Source organism: Protopterus annectens, chromosome 10.part0, assembly GCF_019279795.1.
Source record: "Protopterus annectens isolate FY-2018-M chromosome 10.part0, PAN1.0, whole genome shotgun sequence".
Lineage (NCBI taxonomy): Eukaryota > Metazoa > Chordata > Ceratodontiformes > Protopteridae > Protopterus > Protopterus annectens.
The window spans coordinates 1,646,024,891-1,646,046,102 of NC_056744.1; the positions used below are offsets into that span (position 1 = coordinate 1,646,024,891).

Here is a 21,212-nt window from a genome sequence, read left to right on the forward strand (position 1 = left end):
GTTGCGTGCTATGTGAACTCCTAGAGGAGCTAAACCCGCACATAAGAACGCTGTTTAATCTTAGCCTTGCTACAGGATCGCCCCTGAACACTGGCGTACAGCTACAGTGGTCCCACTTCACAAAGGTGGCACCTCTACATACCCTGGAAACTACCGCCCCATAAGCTTGACCAGCCTGGTCTGCAAAGCTATGGAAAGGATCATTATGGAACTCATAAACAAAGACATCGGGGACCTACAGACAATTGACCCTACCCAGTTCGGCTTTGTAAAAGGCAGATCCTGTCTTTTAAACCTGGTGGACTTTAAAACAGTCACTAGAGCCATCGATGAAGGCAAAGCAGTTCATACAGCCTACCTGGATCTGGCAAAAGCCTCCGACACAATACCCCACTCAGGCATCATAGACAAGCTCAACAGATTAAATGTAAACCTGTTTGTCACAAGATGGGTTGCAAACTGGCTAAAGGACAGAACCCACAAAGTCAGAATAGCTGGAGCTATGTCAGACTCTAAGCCAGTCACAAGTGGAGTCCCACAGGGCTCTGTCTTGGGACCCTTCTTGTTTGGCATTTATTTCTCAGATGTGCAGGCAAACATAGGGGGGTTGTGGCTGACAAAGTTCGCAGACGACTGCAAACTAGGCGCCATAGTCGACACACCAGCTGATACATGCATCCTCCAGAAGGACCTCACAGAAACTGGTGCCAGAGTCATGGCCTTAAACTAAATGCCAAAAAATGCATAATCATCTCCTTTGGAAAAAACAAAGTACCCACAAATTACCACATAGGTGGTAATCCATTAAGTACGGAAAAAGTAATCAAAGACCTGGGGACTCAAGTTGACAGTGACCTCTCATTTGACACCCACGTCGCCAAAGTGGTTAGAAAGACCTTCTACCTTGCCCACCTTATCATGAAGGGATTCACATCCAGATCAAAGGATGTCATTGTACCCTTATATTCCTCCCTTATCAGGCCCATGATTGAGTACAATGCCCCATTTGGTATGTACCACACCCGGCACCTGCAGCAGCTGGAGAGACCCCAAAAGTACCTTACCAAGAGGATCAAGGGTCTCCAGCATATGTCATATGCTGCCAGACTGAAAAAGCTCCAGCTCTATTCAGTAGCATACCGCCTGCTCAGAGGTGATCTGTGCCTTACGTACAAGGCCATGTCCAATTCAGAATTAATGGGCGTGCTCCACCTCAAAAAATCCAAATCCATCAGAGCCACGAGAGCTAAAGATCTAAACCTCAGCACAAATATGAATAGGACATGCTGGAGGGACAGATTCATAACCCAGAGGCTTCCCACACTCTGGAACAGGATACCTGTCCATGTTAGGCAGAACCCCTCACTGACTCTCTTCAAGAGAAATCTGGACGAATGGATGGGTGATCATAGGTTTACCCCGGGGGTCATCTCTGTGTCATTGCTAGATAGAGGCACAGTAAACTAAATTTAATTTAAATTGTACACTTTTGTTTCATTACATGGGGTGGTGAAAGCCACATACACTTTGGCTAGGCTTATAAATGCCCAAGGGCAGATAGCCTAGTACTATACTATGAAACTATGAAAGTATGAAATGTAAAGGGGGACAATAAAGACAGACATAAGCACGTAAATGTAAAGGGGGGACAATAAAGACAGACATAAGCACGTAAATGTAAAGGGGGACAATAAAGACAGTCATAAGCACGTAAATGTAAAGGTGGACAATAAAGACAGACATAAGCACGTAAATGTAAAGGGGGGACAATAAAGACAGACATAAGCACGTAAATGTAAAGGGGACAATAAAGACAGACATAAGCACGTAAATGTAAAGGGGGACAATAAAGACAGACATAAGCAAGTAAATGTAAAGGGGGACAATAAAGACAGACATAAGCACGTAAATGTAAAGGGGGACAATAAAGACAGACATAAGCACATAAATATAAAGGGGGGCATTAAAGACAGACATAAGCATGTAAATGTAAAGGGGGGCAATAAAGACAGACATAAGCACGTAAATGTAAAGGGGGACAATAAAGACAGACATAAGCACATAAATGTAAAGGAGGCACTCAACTCTGTAAATCACCTTTGCTCCCCAGGACCACTTTAAGTTGTTATGGACTATACCACAGTGATGTGGTACATAAAAAAGCAAGGGAGAACCAGGTCTTTTCCCCTTTGCAGACTAGACATGTTATCATGGGATATAGCTTTACAGCAGAATTCCACTCTACTTTCTACATTCTGTCAGAGCAAAATTGTGTGTTGGACAAGCTGGTCAGGACAAAGGCAGACCTTCATGAATGGAAACTAGATAGGGGGTCTTCCAAGATCTGATCCATCCATGAGGAGTCCTTCAAGTAGGCCTTCTTGCCTTCCCAGTGAACAATCAGCTGGCAATTTTCTGCTCAAAGACTTCAGGCAAGAAGGCCTGGAAGACAGATGCCTTTTCCTTTCCTTGGACAGGAATATTCCTGTATGCTATTCTACCCTTTCTGATATTGAAGATAATTCTGAAGATTCAGGAGGAATCCCTCAAGATCATTGTGGTAACTCCCTTCTGGTCCATGCAACAGAGTCTATCTCTTTTTTTTTTGGATTTGGCCAGGGTCAGTTAGCACAAGTTTCCTCACAGACTGGATCCAGTCACACAACAACAGAAATGAAAGAGGTACTTGGGAACATATTTTTTTATTGTAATGAGTTGGCAGTCTTTAAAAATTCCCTGCAGATTACCCTATCAGAAATACTGGGTGAGCAAACTGATGTTACTAAGGAAATTATTTTTGAAATGTGATACAGACTCAGAATTGTCTAGATATATATAGTAAGGCCTTGCTGAGTCTAATTATGATGGCTGCATAAAAAAGCAATTACTAGAAAATGGAAATCAAAGTCTAAACCAACTGTACTAGAAGTAGTAAATATAGTAACAGTGATAAAACAACTGTAATTGGGAGCTTTAGGAAAATGTAGGAACAAATTACATGGAAAACATAAGAACAGTGAGAAGAATTCATGCAGAATAATGTTTTAAAGGAGAAATGAGGTTTAAGGAAAGGCAGTAACTGAATGAGTTTTGTAATGTTTGACTGACAGTGACTGGATAGATTTATAAGTGACATATAATGTTTGCAACTGAAAATATCTCAATATGGTTTGTTTTCATTTATATAAATGTATGATTGCCTATGTCATAAGTGATAATTTAATAAAGATGTTTCTTGTTAAAGGAACGGGGACATTTTATACATCCCAACCCCAAACAACTTTAACTAGAACTATACAGAAGAATTTATGAACACAGTTATGCCATCACTATGTTGAGAAAAAATGTAAAATAAATTTTAGATGTATGGTTTTGGAAGCTCTGCACCCTAATGTTAACATAGTAAATGTTGAGGAAGAACTGGGATGGTTGGAATACTGTTGGCAAGTGAAACTAAATGCTTGTTTCCCTCCTGGATTAAATAATAGGGAAGAATTTATTATGTATTTAAAAAGGAAGGGGCTGAAACATTGATATAGTTAGTTTTAGATAGTTTTAGATATATTTATGTAATTTGGTAAAATATAAGTGTTTTAATGATACTGTGTTTTTAAAAAAATGTTAATTGGTTAATGAACCATTTAAGTATAAATGTATGTTCTTTATCTTCAAAGCCATAGTCTGAAGAAGTCTCTAAGGGAAGAGAAGAAAGCGCTTACTACTGGCTTTGGATTCAATAAATCTACTGACTCTGTACTGACATCGTTTTATTTGTTCTTATATTCAGCATCCCTCGTCAGCACATGTCCAAACAAACATAATCTTGCCTCTCTGGCTTTGTCTCCAAACCTTCCAACCTGGGCTGACCCTCTAATATACTTATTCCTTATCCTGTCCACCCTCGTCACACCCAGTGCAAATCTTAACATCTTTAACTCTGCCACATCCAGCTCTAACTCCTGCCTTTTTGCCAATGCCACTGTCTCCAACCCATATAACATAGCTGGTCTCACTACCCTCTTGTAGACCTTCCCTTTCACTCTTACTAGTACGCGTCTGTCACAAATCACTCCTGACACTCTTCTCCACCCACTCCATCATGCCTGTACTCTCTTCTTCACCTCTCTTCTACACTCACCATTACTCTGAACTGTTCATCCCATGTATTTAAACTCATCCTCCTTCGCCACCTCTACTGTCTGCATCCTCACCATTCCTCTATCGTCCCTCTCATTCACACACATATATTCTATCTTAGTCCTGCTGATCTTCATTCCTCTTCTCTCCAGAGCATATCTCCACCTCTCCAGGGTCTCCTCCACCTGTTCCCTACTCTCACTACAGATCACAATGTCATCTGCAAACATCATAGTCCATGGGGCCTCCTGTCTGATCTCGTCTGTCAATCTGTCCATCACCATTGCAAATAAGAAAGGGCTCAAAGCTGATCCTTGATGTAATCCCACCTCCCCCTTAAACACATCCATCACTTCCACTGCAGACCTCACCACTGTTGCACTACCCTCATACATATCCTGTACCACTCTTACATACTTAATAGAATATCTCAGTCTATTACCATTTGTTATTCCCACCCAACAATCTTTTCCAGGCAGGGTCAAGCCATATTCTATAATGCCGTGGTTTCATCTGTGGCTTTTTAAGAAGTGTTGCATTGTAGAAATATTCTAGAAGCAGCAACTTGTTCCTCTGTACATACTTTTACAAAGCACAACAAGCCAGATTCCTTCTCTAGGTCTAGGTCAAGTTTTGCTAGGACCATTCTCCAGGACTCCATTGACCCTTCTTCTTCTATGTCCCAGTTGCTCTAAACTATGGTAATCTACCCACATAGCTTGTGCTATCAAAGCAATGATCAGTATGAAGAACATAGTACAGTTGTGTAATTACATTTTCTATGGCAGTAGATGTTCGAATGATCACTGCTGCAGTAGCCACTCCCTCCGTCCACCGCCTCCCCTTGTTTTTTGGTGTGTGTTTTTATTCCAATGTGTGGATATTTTTTTGTGTTATTCCTAGAAATGTCTTTTTCAGGGCTAAGCCTCCCTCTCTCGGTTGGCATGAAAACTCTGAAGGTCTTGGTGCCCAAACCTGTCTTTTTAGCCAGCTCAGCTCAAGCTAATGGTTTGGGTGAGTGGAAGGTGCCTTGAAGCTTTGCAGGATATAAAACGTATAGCTAAGGTTACTGCAGCAGGTATTATTTGAATATCTACAGTTATAGTAAATTTACTTACACAACTGTACTTTTCTACAACCCAGAATGACTACATGCAAATTTGCATTTTATTTCAGTAGTATTTTCTACAGTTGAAGTACTAGTTGGACTGAAAACTCATAATGCAGATTTAAATAGCAAAGTCTGTGGCTGTGCCTATGTGTGTGTAGATTTTTAATCAAACTCAGAAACCAGCATTTATTGTCCCCAACACTCTAGGATATACCAGAGGAAACGGAAGCATGGGCTCTGGTTTAGTCTGTTTCTTACTATAGCGCTGAGAGCTCAGTGTATATTTTTATCCTGAATTTTGAAATTGCCAACCTGTCTTCACTATATCCACTTTCACAATATAAAGTGTGCATTAGGCTGTTTGGACTATGGCCAGAAACAGGCTGAAACCGTACAGTCCATTCCGTATAGCAATTACAATTGTTGTTCACCACTGTGTACAGTAGTTTAAATATTGCAATGCCCAAATAACACACAGACACCAGAATTTAATGTTGCCTGTTAAAACATCTGTCCTCCTTTCATTTATGCATTCAGGATTTTAGCACACATGCAGTCTTTTTGAATGGTATACTCAAAGGCCTTTATTCAGGTGAAAGTGCATGTCCTAGTCACACTTGGAATGGGGCGATGAGAGACAGTAGTTTCATTTATATTTGTACTATGAAATTTATGTGGAATTATTCTTAATGCAGCAGGAGTTAGCCGTATATGCATCTGTTCAACACATATATGTGTACATCTTTTATCATAGTTAACAGTAGAAGAAAAAAGTAAAAAATGCCCTTTTCAGGTCATTACATGCCTTTCTAAACCTTTGCCCCCCCCCCCAGCCTTCAGCATCTTCCAGCACCTCTGTTCACAGCTCTCAACCAATCAGGGACAAATCCAGAAATAATCAGACACTTTTAAATATTAGTTCCATTAATTTGAGATATTGGCAGAAGAACAGAATGTGATTTAATATACAGTTTGTGAAGTAAAAGAAGTCTGTAATTATTATCATTATTTATTAAGTATAATTCACCACATATTCTCCAAACGTCACCAATTTTAGGAAGGATTAAGAGGGACAGAGATGAGAGGTATGATTTATTTTTTGTATTTATTTAGTTTTTATTTATGTATTTATTTAGTTTTGAACATAGTTTTTAAAGGGGTAAGTGACCATTTAAACATATAACACACACATCCCCTTGTATAGTTCATACCTCTTAAATGTCCAGATTTGGATGGCGCGGTGGTGCAGTGGTTAGCATTGTCGCCTCACAGCAAGAGGTTCTCCCGTTCGATTCACGGCTGGAGCGCCTTGTGTGTGGAGTCTGCATGTCCTCCCTGTGGTCGAGTGACATTTAAAGACATGCAGATAGGTGCGTGTGTGAATGGGTGTGCCTTCCTTGAAGGTTGGGCGTCGGGCTGGCAACTCAGCACCGTAAAAGTCCACTGCCAATCATTAGCGTACCGGCATTCTGCTGTGGTGACCCCTAACCGGGAAAAGCCAGACTTTTTGTCACATGTTTTTGGTATGTTGCTCAAACAATTTGTGATTTCCTGGATTTTTGTGTCAAATCTGTGAGGACTGAATTTGCTTAATAATGTCAGGCAAATGGACGATAACACAATACTTTTTATTTTAGCAACTTTTTAAGTTCATGAGAACAATATTTAAAACCTGTCCCTATTTTTGGGGCTTTATCCCATTCGATTCTCAGCTAGAGCGTCTTCTGTGTGGAGGCATACATGAATGGGGCGTGCCTTCGTTGAAGGTTGTGCGTCAGGGCTGGTAACCCAGTACGTAAAAATCCACTACCAATCATTAGTGGACCAGAGTTCCGCTGTGGCGACCCCTAACCGGGAAAAGCCGAAAGACACAATCTCCCTATGATTTTTGGCTTTGTGCTGATTTTTTGCATTAAGAGGTTGAGAGGCATGTTAAACATAGTTCAGCAGTCAATGTCAACTCATAAAACACCATATCAGATACTTTTTTAAAATACTGGCACTATTGACTTATGAAATTCATAAAATAAGGACTTGAATCAAACTGCTTTCCTGAGGTAACCAAACTATGTTAATTGTAACAATATTCTTTTTTTTCTTGCATTGAAATCTGACACCATTTCTCAAAAAAAAAATCACTTTTTTAGGACCAGCATGGCAAACTTTTGACATTGTAAGAATAGAAGACACACGTCTCAACCTGTTAGGGCAAGACATCTGGACAAAGCCTAAAATAATGGGGGGGGCAAAGGCTTACAAAATACGGACATATTTTAAATATTACACATAAACTTGGAAAAGTCCCTAGATTTGTGTTAGCATGCATTTTCTGAAGGATAGAAAGTCAGAAACTGAAATCAATGTCATTATTTAGTGACTTAAATCCTCAGTGATTTACCAAAAAACACAAATTTTATGAGGAACAGACCAACAATATGAGGCAAGAATCTGGACAGTTGAGAGGTATTATCGAAGAGGCTTGGGAGGTATGTCATGTGATGTAGTTAATTCAGAGTACTCACTTGAGGTGTCATGTTTAGGGAAGAAATGCAAACACGATGAGAAGGTGTCAAGTTTTGTTCCTTTCTTTGATGTAAATCAAAGCCCTTTGCCATCTAGGAACCAGGAAGTAAAATTAAACACTTCATTGATTTATGGTCTTATGGTCACAGTTTTGTGCACAATACCGTGGTTTGGAATTTTATTACCATAATATTCTAGCATGGTAAAAATAATGCCTAGATGTTTTCCATTTTCATTCTGTGCTGCGGTGGTGGTGCTGCGGTAGCGTTGTCGCCTCACAGTAAGACGTTGTCCTGTTCGATTCTCAGTTAAAGCGTCTTCTGTGTGGAGACATGCGTGAATGGGCTTACCTTCGTTGAAGGTTGTGCGTCAGGCCTGGCAAGTTGGTACGTAAAACTCTACTGCCAATCATTAGCGGACTGGAGTTCGTCTGTGGCGACCCCTAACCGGGAAAAGCCAAAAGATACAACAACAACATTCTAGATTATGACAGTGGAGAGGGCTGTTAACAAATTGCTTCCAGTATTCTAGAGTTTTTGTGTGTGTTAGCCTCCATCTGCCTACTGTGTGATTCTGAGCCAGAAGAAGGTCTGTGTGGATCAGTGGACAATTGGTAAGACACACCAGGATGTGCAGTAGCAAGCCCCGCCCCAGTGTGCAATGAGCAGATTTTGTAGTTATAATTAGTAAATATAGTTTTATCATTTTAAGTTCTCCTTAATAAGATGAGAGATTAAAAAGATACATGGCATAATGCTCATGAGGGGGGGGGGGTTTGCCCCCCGCACCCCCCACTCCATTAAAATTGTATAAAGCAGGAAGGTGACAGCCTCCTTTCTGAATGTGAGTAATCTTTCACTCTCATTAAGTCAGTAATACCCGATATTAGAGTTTTAAGGTATTTTTACTTAAACTTTCTTTATAGTCTTCATAGAATAAAAATAACGTTTAAAAACAACTACCATGCGTATCTGACAGCCCCATTGGAATATCAGTCAAATCCACACTTTTTTGAACAACGATGAAGTGTGCTATTATAAACAATCACCGATCAGTGTTGTACCTCATTTAACAAATAAAAATCAAATAATTGCAGTTTGCATGCTGTTCAGTGAACTGTTGATGGTGAGATCGCAGTACAGTGAATATTGGAACATTTGCCCTTTCCTCACTATAGTGCGATGTCGGAGTTGATATATAGACCCGACAATATACGTGTGTGTGTATGTGTGTGTGTGTTTGTCTGAAGAAATGAACAGATTTTGTACCTAACACTGTTTGTGTGTGTGTGTGTGTGTGTGTGTGTGTGTGTGTGTGTGATCTGCATGCTGTCCCTATGTCTTTGTGTATTTTATCCACATGTTCATTGATTACTTAGGTCATAGTTAAAAAGGATGCATAGACCAGCCCACTCACCTAGTTCCATCCATGATTACAAGTCCCGTCTGACTCCTGTAGTAACCTTATGAGCAGCCACCACCAGAATTTACTAGTTAAGGACAGAACGGAAGTATACTGGCAGTAATTTCTTCTAAATCTTGTACACTCGTAATGTACACACTCTAGGGACAGTTTATAGGTTCATAGGTTCATAGGTAGGTACTAGGCTATTGGCCCTAGGGCCTATATAAGCCTAACCGAAAAGGTACCCTGGCTTTCACCACCCAAGAAAATTATTTTCTTGTGCCCCTGTCGAGCAGAGCCACAGAAGTGATCCACGGGGTGAATTTCCTATTTCCCATCCATTCATCAAGGTTTTTCTTGAAGAGTGCTAATGAGGAGCTTTGTTTGATATAGATAGATAGTTTGTTCCAGAGTATGGAAAGTCTCTGGGACAGCACTGTATCCCTCCAGCATGTTCTGTTTATTGTAGTGACAAGGTTTAGGTCCCTAGAGTGTGTAGCTCAGAGGGATTGGGATTTCTTTAAGTGAAGCATGTCCAACAGCTCTGGGTTTAACTAGCTTGGTATGTCAAGCAGAGATCGCCTTTGAGTAGCCGATATGGGACAGAGAAAAGCTGGAGTTATTTGAGATGGTCTGCGTAGGGCATCTGTTTGAGGCCAGTAATTCTCTTTGTGAGGTATTTCTGCGGCCTTTCCAGTTGTTGTAGATGTCTTGTGACGTACATACCAAAAGGGGCATTGTACTCTATAACGGGTCTAATGAGTGATGAGTAGAGGGGAACAATGACCTCTTTTTTCCTGGATGACTGGATGAGAAACCTTTTGTGATGAGGTGTGCCACGTAGAAGGATTTCCTGACTATTGTGGCGATGTGATTATCAAAGGAGAGACTACTCTCTACCTGTGTCCCAAGGTCTTTTATCACACTTTCAGTGTTAAGTAGACTACCACCTATGTGGTAGTTCATGGGTACAGAGTTTTTACCAAAGGGACTGACTGTGCACTTTTTGGCATTGAGCTTGAGGCCATGGCTTTGACACCAGGCATTTGTCTCAGTGATGCCCTTTTGTAGGATGTCCACATCATTAGGAGTTTCGATTATGGCTCCTAGTTTGCAGTCATCTGCGAACTTCATCAGCCAAAGACCTTCTGTGTTAGCCTGTACTTCAGACAAGTAGATACCAAACAGGAGAGGACCCAGAGCTGAACCCTGTGGTACTCCACTTGTCACTGGTCTAAAGTCGGATTTGGAGTCTGCTACTTTCACAGTGCGGGTTCTATCAGTGAGCCAGTTGGCAACCCGTCTTGTGACATAAGGATTTATGCCTAGTTTAGTGAGTTTATCTATAATTCCAGAGTGGGGGATAGTGTCGAAAGCCTTGGCGAGATCTAGATAGGCTGTGTGAACCACCTTACCCTCATCTATGGCTTTGGTGACTGCTTCAAAGAAGTCTGTCAGGTTTAGGAGACATGATCTGCCTTTTACAAACCCGAACTAGGTGGGGTCCAGAGTTTGGAGATTACCAATGTCTTTCTTTATAAGTTCCATGATGATATGTTCCATGGCCTTGCAGACCAGGCTCGTCATGCTAATGGGGCAGTAGTTCCCAGGGTCTGTGGTGGCTCCCCCTTTGTGGAGTGGGATATCCGTCACTGTGCGCCATTCCGTGGGTATTGAGTATGGTACTTAGGTGGGGTGCCAGTCCATTCTGTAGTTCGTGTAGGACGCAGCCTGGGATGTTGTCAGGTCCCATGGATGCTGTGTTCTTGGCTTTGGAGAGTGTGTTTTTTACCTGTGCAGCCATGGTTTAGATTCCCCAGTCAGCCTACTGCACATAATTGGAAGGTGGGGCAAAACTAAAGTATTAGGAAAAAAATCATATTAACACAATGACTCTTCACAGTAGGCACCTTAGCTGAGAATCAGACCAGATACTCTTTCTGTAAGGTACTGGTGTGTCTCAGTGCACTACTAGCACTTACTCACCTAGTTAACAGATAAAAATTCTCTCTCTCTCTCTCTCTTCATTCAATATCCTGGCCATCTTATTCCCTCCTTCTCTATCCCTTATTCCTGCATCCCTTGTTTAACCTATAGTATTCCGGACAGTTTCAGTTTGCTGTGGATCTGTAAATTAATTTACAAGTTGGAGACTGATTATATTCTAAAATACATATTACATGCTAGAGAGAATATAGTCCCATTGATGATGTTTTAAACAAATACCCTGAGATTAGTTAGCAATTAAGGAAACCTGTTTGTGTTAATGTGTTTCGGTAATGTAGTGCAAAAGTGGCAGTTACATCAAAAAGTCTGAGATAACATATTTAATGGACTTGCTGACTTCCCCCTTGGTTGTGCAGTTTGGAGTTAGTATTTATATGCAGATATGGGGATCTACTTCAGTAGAGTAAACTGGCATATAACTGGAAGTTATAAAGCCAAGATGAAAACATTGGAAATTAACATCTGTGAATTTTAACAATGCCAAAACATTTAAACAATGAAACAACTAATGCACATGTCCTGAAATATTCGGAGGATTTGCATGTACGTCGAGCGGAACTTAAAAACAAACCTATACATTATCACACATCAGTAAATAAAAACATATACCTTTTCCAACATTTTTGCAGGGGGCAAGCCCCCCTGCATCCCCCCATGTGGGGGGCGCCCTTGCAAATTATGTATACCAACTCTGAGATCGCACTACAGTGGGGAAAAAGGTAAATTTCCCAATCCTCACTGTACTGTGATCTCTATTCACAGTTGTTAAGCATGAAAAATTATTTCTCTTACATATTATGTTAAAATGAACACAATGTTTTTTTGAGTTCAGCGCGATGTCCATTCAAATCCTCCTAGTACTTCAAGACATGTGCATTAGTAGTTTTGTTGTTTAAAAGTTTCAGCATTGTTAAAATTTGTAGACGTTAATTTCCTTTCTTTTTTTCTTAGCTTTATAACTTTCAGTTATATGCCAGTTTGATCTACTGAAGTAGATCCAGCTATAGATATGTATTACCAAGGAGAATATATGGGGGAATGACTGTTCTGTTAATTTTGTTTCATTATTTTTGCAGTGCCATTATTTTGAGTGTAGATGTTTTGTCAGTTTTAATGGAGTTTTGTTTTTGCATTTTTTGTGGTGACAGTGAGTGGACTTCTTTACTTGTATTTATTTATTTAGTGTTAACCTTTGGATTTATTTTCATAGGTTCATAGGTAATTAGGGCAGCACAATAGCTTAGCAGTTATTGTTTCCTCACAGCAAGAGGTTCTCCTATTGAGTCTGCATGTCCTCACTGTGTTTGCATGGGTTTATTTTGGGTGTTCCAGTTTCCTCCCACATTCCAAAGACACGCAGTAGGTGGATTGGACATTCTAAATTGGTCATAGTTGTGAGTGTGCAAGTGAATTTGTGGTATGGAAGAACAGCCATGGCAGGGCTAGCCACCCAACAGTGTGAACTTTGGCTCTAGTTGATTGTCAGTGTTGAAGTGGCATCCCAACCCCATGTGCAGAAGGGAAAAAGAAGTTGTGGATGGATGGATGATGGAAGGATGGATAAGTAATTACTAGGCTAGCTGCCATTGTGGGCCATTTTAAGCCTTGACAATTTTCCCTTTTGTTCTCAAATTAACCTGTCCCATTTGGTTAGAGATTGGCCTTACCATAATAATATATTACCCCTAATGAAAATAACTGGGATCATACCATAGATAATTTGGGGGGAGCTATGCATGGGATAAATCATTTAGGAGCCGCCTCTGTCCATTAGTAGTAGAGGGGCAGTCCTGGGGTAAATGTTCTGTTTTTCATCCCTAGATCCAAATTGTGCTTGAATATGGATAGGGATGAACTTTGTTTTATGTGGATGGGCCCTCTTTTCCAGAGAAGCAGTATGCCCAGTGAGGTATGCCTGGCTTTCCAAACCATTCTTTTGATGTTGGTGTTGTTGATATTTTCCTGACATGAATTCTAACTGTCTTACCACAAGTCACGCCTATAGACATACCAGTAGGGACAGTGTAGCTCCATGCTCTATGGAAAACCATAAGACTTGTTTTATCACTAGATTTAAGTTAAAAAGAAAAAGAAAGGGATTTCATTACTGAATGGTACTTGTGTTTTCAAACAAGTGATTTCTGTTTATGGACATCATTTAGGGGATTTTTTTATGATGACTCAGAGCAGCTAGCATTACAGTGACAGTACCTCATGGCAGCTAGTATTACAGTGATGGTACCTCATGGCAGCTAGCATTACAGTGACCGTACCTCATGACAGCTAGTATTACAGTGAGAGTACCTCACGCCAGCTAGCATTACAGTGATAGTACCTCACGGCAGCTAGCATTGCAGTGGCAGTACTTCATGACAGCTAGTATTACAGTGAGAATACCTCACGGCAGCTAGCATTACAGTGACAGCACATAACAGCAGCCAGCATTGCAGTGCAGTAACTCACAGCACCTGTCATTACAGTGACAGTACCTCACAGCAGATAGTATTACAGTACCTCACAGCAGCTATCATTACAGTGACAGTACCTCATGACAGCTAGCATTACAGTGACAGTACCTTATGCCAGCTAGCATTACAGTGACACTACCTCACGGCATTTAGCATTACAGTGACAGTACCTCACGGCAGCTAGTGTTACAATGACAGTATCACGCTGCAGCTAGTGTTACAGTGACAGTACCTCGTGGCAGATAGCATTACAGTAACAGTACTTCACGGCAGCTAACATTACAGTAACAGTACCTCACGGCAGCTAGTGTTACAGTGACAGTACCTCACGGCAGCTAGCATTACAGAGTCAGTACCTCACGGCAGCCAGAGTTACAGTGACAGTATCTCATGGCAGCTAGCATTACAGTGACAGTACCTCATGGCAGCTAGCGTTACAGTGATAGTACCTCACGGCAGCTAACATTACAGTAACAGTACCTCACGGCAGCTAGCATTACACTGACAGCACCTCATGGCATTTAGCATTACAGTGACAGTACCTCACAGCAGCTGATATTACAGTGACAGTACTTCATGGCAGCTGGCATTACAGTGACAGTACCTCACGGCAGCTAGTGTTACAATGACAGTACCTCACTGCAGCTAGTGTTACAGTGACAGTACCTCGGGCAGATAGCATTACAGTAACAGTACTTCACGGCAGCTAACATTACAGTAACAGTACCTCACGGCAGCTAGTGTTACAGTGACAGTACCTCACGGCAGCTAGCGTTACAGAGTCAGTACCTCACGGCAGCCAGAGTTACAGTGACAGTATCTCATGGCAGCTAGCATTACAGTGACAGTACATCATGGCAGCTAGCGTTACGGTGATAGTACCTCACGGCAGCTAACATTACAGTAACAGTACCTCATGGCAGCTAGCATTACAGTGACAGCTCCTCATGGCAGCTAGCGTTACAGTGACAGTACCTCACGACAGTTAGCGTTACAGTAACAGTACCTCACAGCAGCTAGCATTACAGTAACAGTGCCTCATGGCAGCTAGCATTACAGTAACAGTACCTCACTGCAGCTAGCGTTACAGTGACAGTACCTCACGGCAGCTAGCGTTACGGCAGCTAGCATTACAGTAACAGTACCTCATGGCAGCTAGCATTACAGCAACAGTACCTCACGGCAGCTAGCATTACAGTGACAGTACCTCATGGCAGCTAGCATTACAGTGACAGCAGCTCAAGAGGTAGCACAGTCATCTTTGATACCACTAAAAGTTAAAGGTTGTGGTGGGGCTTCCTTTATTGAAGGGAATTACAGCTTCCGTTCTCCTTACTTTGGGGATATACCTTGTGGCTAAACTTAGATTAAACACGTTTGGGAGGGGATCCAATAGGGTATGTCTGGCACTTTTTACTAGGCATCCAGTTAAGCTTTCTGGTCTAAATGGAGTATTTTCGGCTCAAGATAATATGGTTAGGCTGTGTTCCATCTTGATCTTAGGGAGTATCAGGAATTTGCGATATTTTCATGACTGTTTCCTTGGTAAAGTTTGCACTAAACTTATCTGCAAGTGAGTGGGCAGTGCCATTTTAGATTAGTTCAGAGCACTTCTTGTTATTATCTCTTAATTTTCTAACATAATTAAAAATATATATTTATAATTGTCCTTGGCTTTGGATGCTAGTTTCAGTTTGTGTTTAGCTTTGCTCATCCTGATGGGTGGTTTTAGTTATTTGCTAATCCTTTTGTTAGAATTGTTACTGTTGGTAGTTTTATATTTATTTTTCGGACTTCAGAAGTTTTTTTTTCATTTTATTATTTAGCTTGTTTGTACTGGTGTACCACCAGAGTGGTTTATTTTTGAATTTTAAAATACATTTGGTTCCAGTAGGGGCTAACAGGTCTAAGCAGTTCTAGAACTCCGCTGGTAAGTAGCAGTTGAGGCTACATGAGAGGTGGTGATTGTGCAAGTTATTAAATTAATTAATTAATTAATTAATTAATTAATTAATTAATTAATTAATCATTTTGAGTTTTGTTCTTTTGAAATGCTTATATTCAGATTGTTTCACTGGAGGAAAGGTTGTTTGAAACTTAAAAGGAGAAGGCCACTAGTTTATGGTCAGATTTAAGCAAGGATGTAGATACTGTAATAGTGACACATGAGAGTGGCTATAGTGGTAAGAACAAGGTCTAAAATGTGTCACCCCTAGTGGGCCGGTTAACTGATTGTACTAGGGAATTATCATTTATTTAGTCCAATAATCTTTTCTCATTCCCATATTTTCATATAGATACAGGTGCATCATTTTATCAATGGATAGGTAAAGCCACCCATCCTAAGTGCAGGTTTCAGAAATTACATTTAGGATTCTGTCGTAGTCAGTCAGTGAATCAATAATTTTATTTATGCTAAGTTAAAAGATTACACTGAGCTTGGTTTGTAGATCTCAGGGGACCTCCTTAGAGGTGATATAGTTACAAACACATTTGGAAATGTCCCTGCAGCTTCTTTCTAGTCTGAATGCATGGTAACCACTAAACTCATATAAAGAGGATGTGCTGTCTTTACAGTGAAACCTAGTATCTGCTGTAACACAGATGTGGATGTGTTCAAGTTGCAGGAAAGACTCAAGATCCAGCACTTTTTATTTAGACTGCTACAGTTGAGAAAAGCAACTTGATGCAGTAGCATAGCTGGAGTGTGGGAAATTGTGCAGCCTCCTTGGGTCCAACGTGTTAATGGGCATGACTGGCCAATCCCGATCGCTCTTCAATGCATACTAGCATTTAGTAGTAAATGTCAGGATTGCATTTGCAGTCAAAACTGAACTGAGCACTACAACACTCTTTATGTGGTCTAAACTGTAGCAAGTACTTGGCTACAAATATAGCAAGCAGTTTGCTACACTTTAAAAGAAGGAAAGAGCTTTTTTTCTTGTTCTTCAATTCCCAAAGATTTTTTTTTGGGAGGAGCACCAGATTGAGAACAGTACTAGGCACAAAAGTAGCTAGTTTATACTTCTGCCTTGATATTATGTATATTGGAGTTTTCTGTAGTTTTATCAACTGGACTTTGTCTAAAAAGGCATGACGTGGGGGGGGGGGGTAACAAGTGATTTAGCCAGTAGGTGGAAGCCATGGATTGAGAGTTGCAGACCATCCTTTGTGAAGCAAGCAGTCTGTTTGTCATATCATCCCAAGTTGACACATCTCTGACCCCCCCTTATTATCTTCTAAAATAATTGAGTGTTTGTCATTTCAGTAAAGGCATGGCATTAACTGTCCTCACAAAGCTCCACACATTGTATGATTTTTTCCCCATTTTAATAAAGTGAGAAATATATGCTTAAGACTGCCATAAAAGCTTACGCCGGTACCTTCTTTATTAGAGTTAATTGTTTTCATCTTAATAAACATTCACACTGATAAAGTGGGTCATGTTATAAAAGCGGTTTGATAGGTCCAACCTACCTATCTTGCATCAGTAACAAACCATTTCCAACAAATGTAAAGCCAGATATGACCATGCATATGTCAATGTGACTGCAGGGATTCACTTTTTATTGTGTGACAGACTTGGATTTACTCAGCAAATCTTGAAACTAGCTTGTTGTACCAACACAGAAATGAAATGTCACCATTCTGATGTTGCTGCCACCTCCACACACTATCTTAATTTGCATTGATTCTTCCAAATGTTAAGCAGTAAAGTTATTTATCTTGGGTACTAAAGGTGAAAACTTAAAAATATATCAGAGTTGTCATTAATGTAGTAATCATTGACCTGTTGAAAACTGGTGGCTTTATGAAGAGGTCTAGCATTCTCAGGAATGCACATAATAATCCCAGTGAGAAAGTTTCTATTCTTCTTCTTGTCTGTTTGTGCAGCACTTGTAGATGGCATGTGGACCATTTGAGCTGAATCCTTGCAGTAAAATTATGGATCTGCATATGTTGAGGAATGCTGCTTGAAAATGCTGCACTAATATTTAGTGCAGTTCCATGATCACATAACTGATGGATTTGATAGTGGAGATGTATTTATTCACTACCAAATGTGGTACTTTTCCCATCACTGCTCCTACAGTGTATACAGACACACAAGCACTCTGGACTTGCAACAGCAGGTAAAATGTTAGTATAAGTTCAAATAATCAAATATCATCAGTTGAGTTCCTTAAATCTTTTATTTTCATTTTTCCAAATATGAATGATATAACCAAGCTAAATGCAGTCACATTATTTTGTTACATCATCTTCAAAATTGATCATAGGAGATTACTAGGCTATCGACCCCGAGGTAATTTTAAGCCTAGCCGTTTCAACCCAATGTAATACCATAGAGGTAATAGTCAGTACCCAAGATTGCATTTAGTGATGGCTCCCCATGTCTAGGAGGGTTGTGGGCACTATCCCTGGTAAGAATTTACGGTGCCTCATCCACTCATCCAGGTTCCTCTTGAACAGTGTCATAGAGGTGCTCTGTTTCACATGAATTGGTAGCCTATTTCAAAGACATGGCAGTCACTGGGAGATAAATCTGTCCCTCCAGCATGTCCTATTTAAATTTCAGGCCCTATTTAAGACCTTGGAATGGGTAGTCCTAGACCCATTTGATTTACAGATATGCAGTACATTCATTAGTTTTGGGCCTTGGGTTGCTCTGTAGGCCATGCATAAGTCTCCCCTAGGAAGTCTACATTATACGGAGTACAGTGACAGGGATGTTAGTTGGTCTGTGTAAGGTACATACTGGAGGACCTTGATCTTCTTTGTTAGAAACCTCTGAGGTGTCTCTAATTGCTGTAGGTGCTTAGTACGGTACATATGGAATGGGGTGTTATACTTATTTATGGGCTGGATAAGTGCCGAGTTAGGGAGGTTATAATTTCTTTTGCTCTTGAAGTGATGCCTTTACTAATGAAGTGAGCTACGTGGAAAGCTTTCCTTACAATGATAGACACATTGTGGTCGAAATTAAGATAGCGGTCAACCTGTGATCCCAGGTTCATAGGTTCATACTAGGCTATCTGCCCTAGGGCATTTATAAGCCTAGCCAGAGTGTGTGTGGCTTTCACCACCCCTTAGGATGAGAATACTGTACCCATTAGTTTGCTGTGCCTCTGTCCAGCAGTGACACAGAGATGATTCCCAGGGTAAACCTATGATCTCCCATCCACTCGTCAAGATTTCTCTTGAACAGAGTCAGTGAGGGGCTCTGCCTCACATGGACTGGGATTCTGTTCCATAGTGTAGGGAGTCTCTGGGTGATGAATCTGTCCCTCCAGCACGTCCTATTTATATCCGTGTTGAGGTTTAAGTCTCTTGCTCTCGTGGCTCTGGTGGATTTGGATTTTTTGAGGTGGAGCATGTCCATTAATTCCGGGTTGGACATGGCCTTGTATGTCAGGCACAGATCACCTCTGAGCAGACGGTATGCGACTGAATAGAGCTGGAGTTTCTTCAGTCGGGCAGCGTATGACATATGTTTGAGCCCTTTATCCTTTTGGTGAGGAACTTTTGGGGTCTTTCCAACTGCTGCAGGTGACTGGTAAGGTACATTCGAATGGGGCGTTGTACTCAATCATTGGTCTGATAAGTGAAGAGTACAGGGGTACAATGACCTCTCCTGATCTGGATGTGAATCCCTTCATGATCAGGTGGGCAATGTAGAAGGTCTTCCTAACCACTTTGGCAATGTGAGTGTCAAAAGAGAGGTTACTGTCAACTTGGGTCCCCAGATCCCTGATAACTTCTTCCGTGTTTAATGGATTACCACCTATGTGGTAATTAGGGGTTACCTTGTTTTTCCCAAAGGGTATGACTATACATTTTTGGCATTTAGCTTAAGGCCATGGCTCTGGCACCAGTTATCCATTTCTATGAGACCTCTCTGGAGGATGTCTGTGTCTGATGGAGTGTCAATTATGGTGCCCAGTTTGCAGTCATCTGCAAATTTTGTCAGCCACAATCCCCCTATGTTTGCCTGCACTTCAGAAAAATAAATGCCGAACAAGAGGGGGCCCAGGACTGAGCCCTGTGGGACACCACTCATGACCGGCTTAGAGTCTGACATGGCACCAGCAACTCTAACCCTGTCGGTTCTGTCCTTGAGCCAGTTTGCAACCCATCTTGTGACATATGGGTTTACATCTAAGCTGGTGAGCTTTTCTATGATGCCCGAGTGGGGTATTGTGTCGAACGCTTTGCTAGGTCAAGGTAGGCTGTGTGAACTGCCTTACCCTCATCAATGGCCTTAGTGACTGTTTCGAAAAAGTCGACCAAGTTCAAGAGGCAGGATCTGCCCTTGACAAAGCCAAATTGGGTAGGATCCAGTGTCTGTAGGTCCCCAATGTCTTTATTTAGGAGTTCCATTATGATCCTCTCCATAGCCTTGCAGACAAGGCTCGTCAAGCTTATGGGGCAGTAATTTCCAGGGTCCGTAGAAGCACCGCCTTTGTGGAGTGGGACCACAGTTGCCGTACGCCATTCTTTGGGTACGTATCCTGTAGTAAGGCTAAGATTAAACAGCAGCCTTATGTGTGGGTTTAGTTCCTCATTGAGTTCGTGTAGCACACAGCCGGGGACACCGTCCGGTCCCATTGATGCTGTGTTTTTTGCTTTAGAGAGAGCAGTTCTCACCTGGGCATCTGAGATGTTTGGGAGGCTAGACTCTGGTGGGATAGATATTTCTCCTTTTGGGGGGGAGGGAGGGGAGAAATTTGCACTGAACCTGTCTGCCAGTATGTTGACAATGTCTGTGGGTTCAGTGATTATCCCTTACCACTTCATGGGTACTTAAGGTACTGTTATTGATTTGATAGTGTGAAGGGACATTGTTTGTGCCAAAAGGAATGATAATGCATTTCTTTGCATTCAGTTTGAGACCGTGACAATACACGAGTTGTTGGTTTGTGTGAGGCCATCCTGGAGTATACTGACATCATTTGGGGATTCAGTGATTGAACCTAGTTTGCATTTGCTTGCAAACTTGGTCAGCCACAATCCTTTAATTTTGACCTGAACTTCTGAGAAGTACATAAAAAACAGTAGGGGACTCAGCACTAACCCCTATGGCACCCCAATGGTAACAGGTCTGCTGATTGATGCGGAGTCATCCACTTTGATAATGTGTTTCTGGTTTGTGAGCCAGATGGCAACCCATCTTACAACAAAGGGGTTTACATTCAGTTTGCTAAGTCTGAATGTGGGATTGTGTCAAAAGCCTTTGCCAAGTCGAAGTGTGCTGTGTGCATAGATTTGCCCTCATCAATGGCTTTGGTCACACTTTCAAAGAAATCCACCAGATTTAACAGACAGGATCTGCCTAGAGTCCAGTTGGCGTAATGGTTAAGGTCTTCACCTCACATGCACATGGTATAAGGTTTGAGCCTGACCTCCGACCAATTCCTGTTTGGAGTTTGCATGTTCTCCCTGTGTCTCCATGGGGTTCTTCCCACAACCGAAAAACATGCTGAATGTTTCCATCTCAAACTCACTAATGAATGGAGTTGTGGGCAGCAGCATGGTGCCATATTGGGGCAAGAGTTGTACAG

General features: G+C 41.4%; 1 protein-coding gene across 1 annotated transcript in view; it reads left to right on the plus strand.

Annotated features, from left to right (window-relative positions):
* The window catches only part of LOC122813841 (E3 ubiquitin-protein ligase TRIM39-like), a 212,015-nt gene that overhangs the window by 9,920 nt on the left and 180,883 nt on the right, over positions 1-21,212 (plus strand). The window lies entirely within an intron of this gene.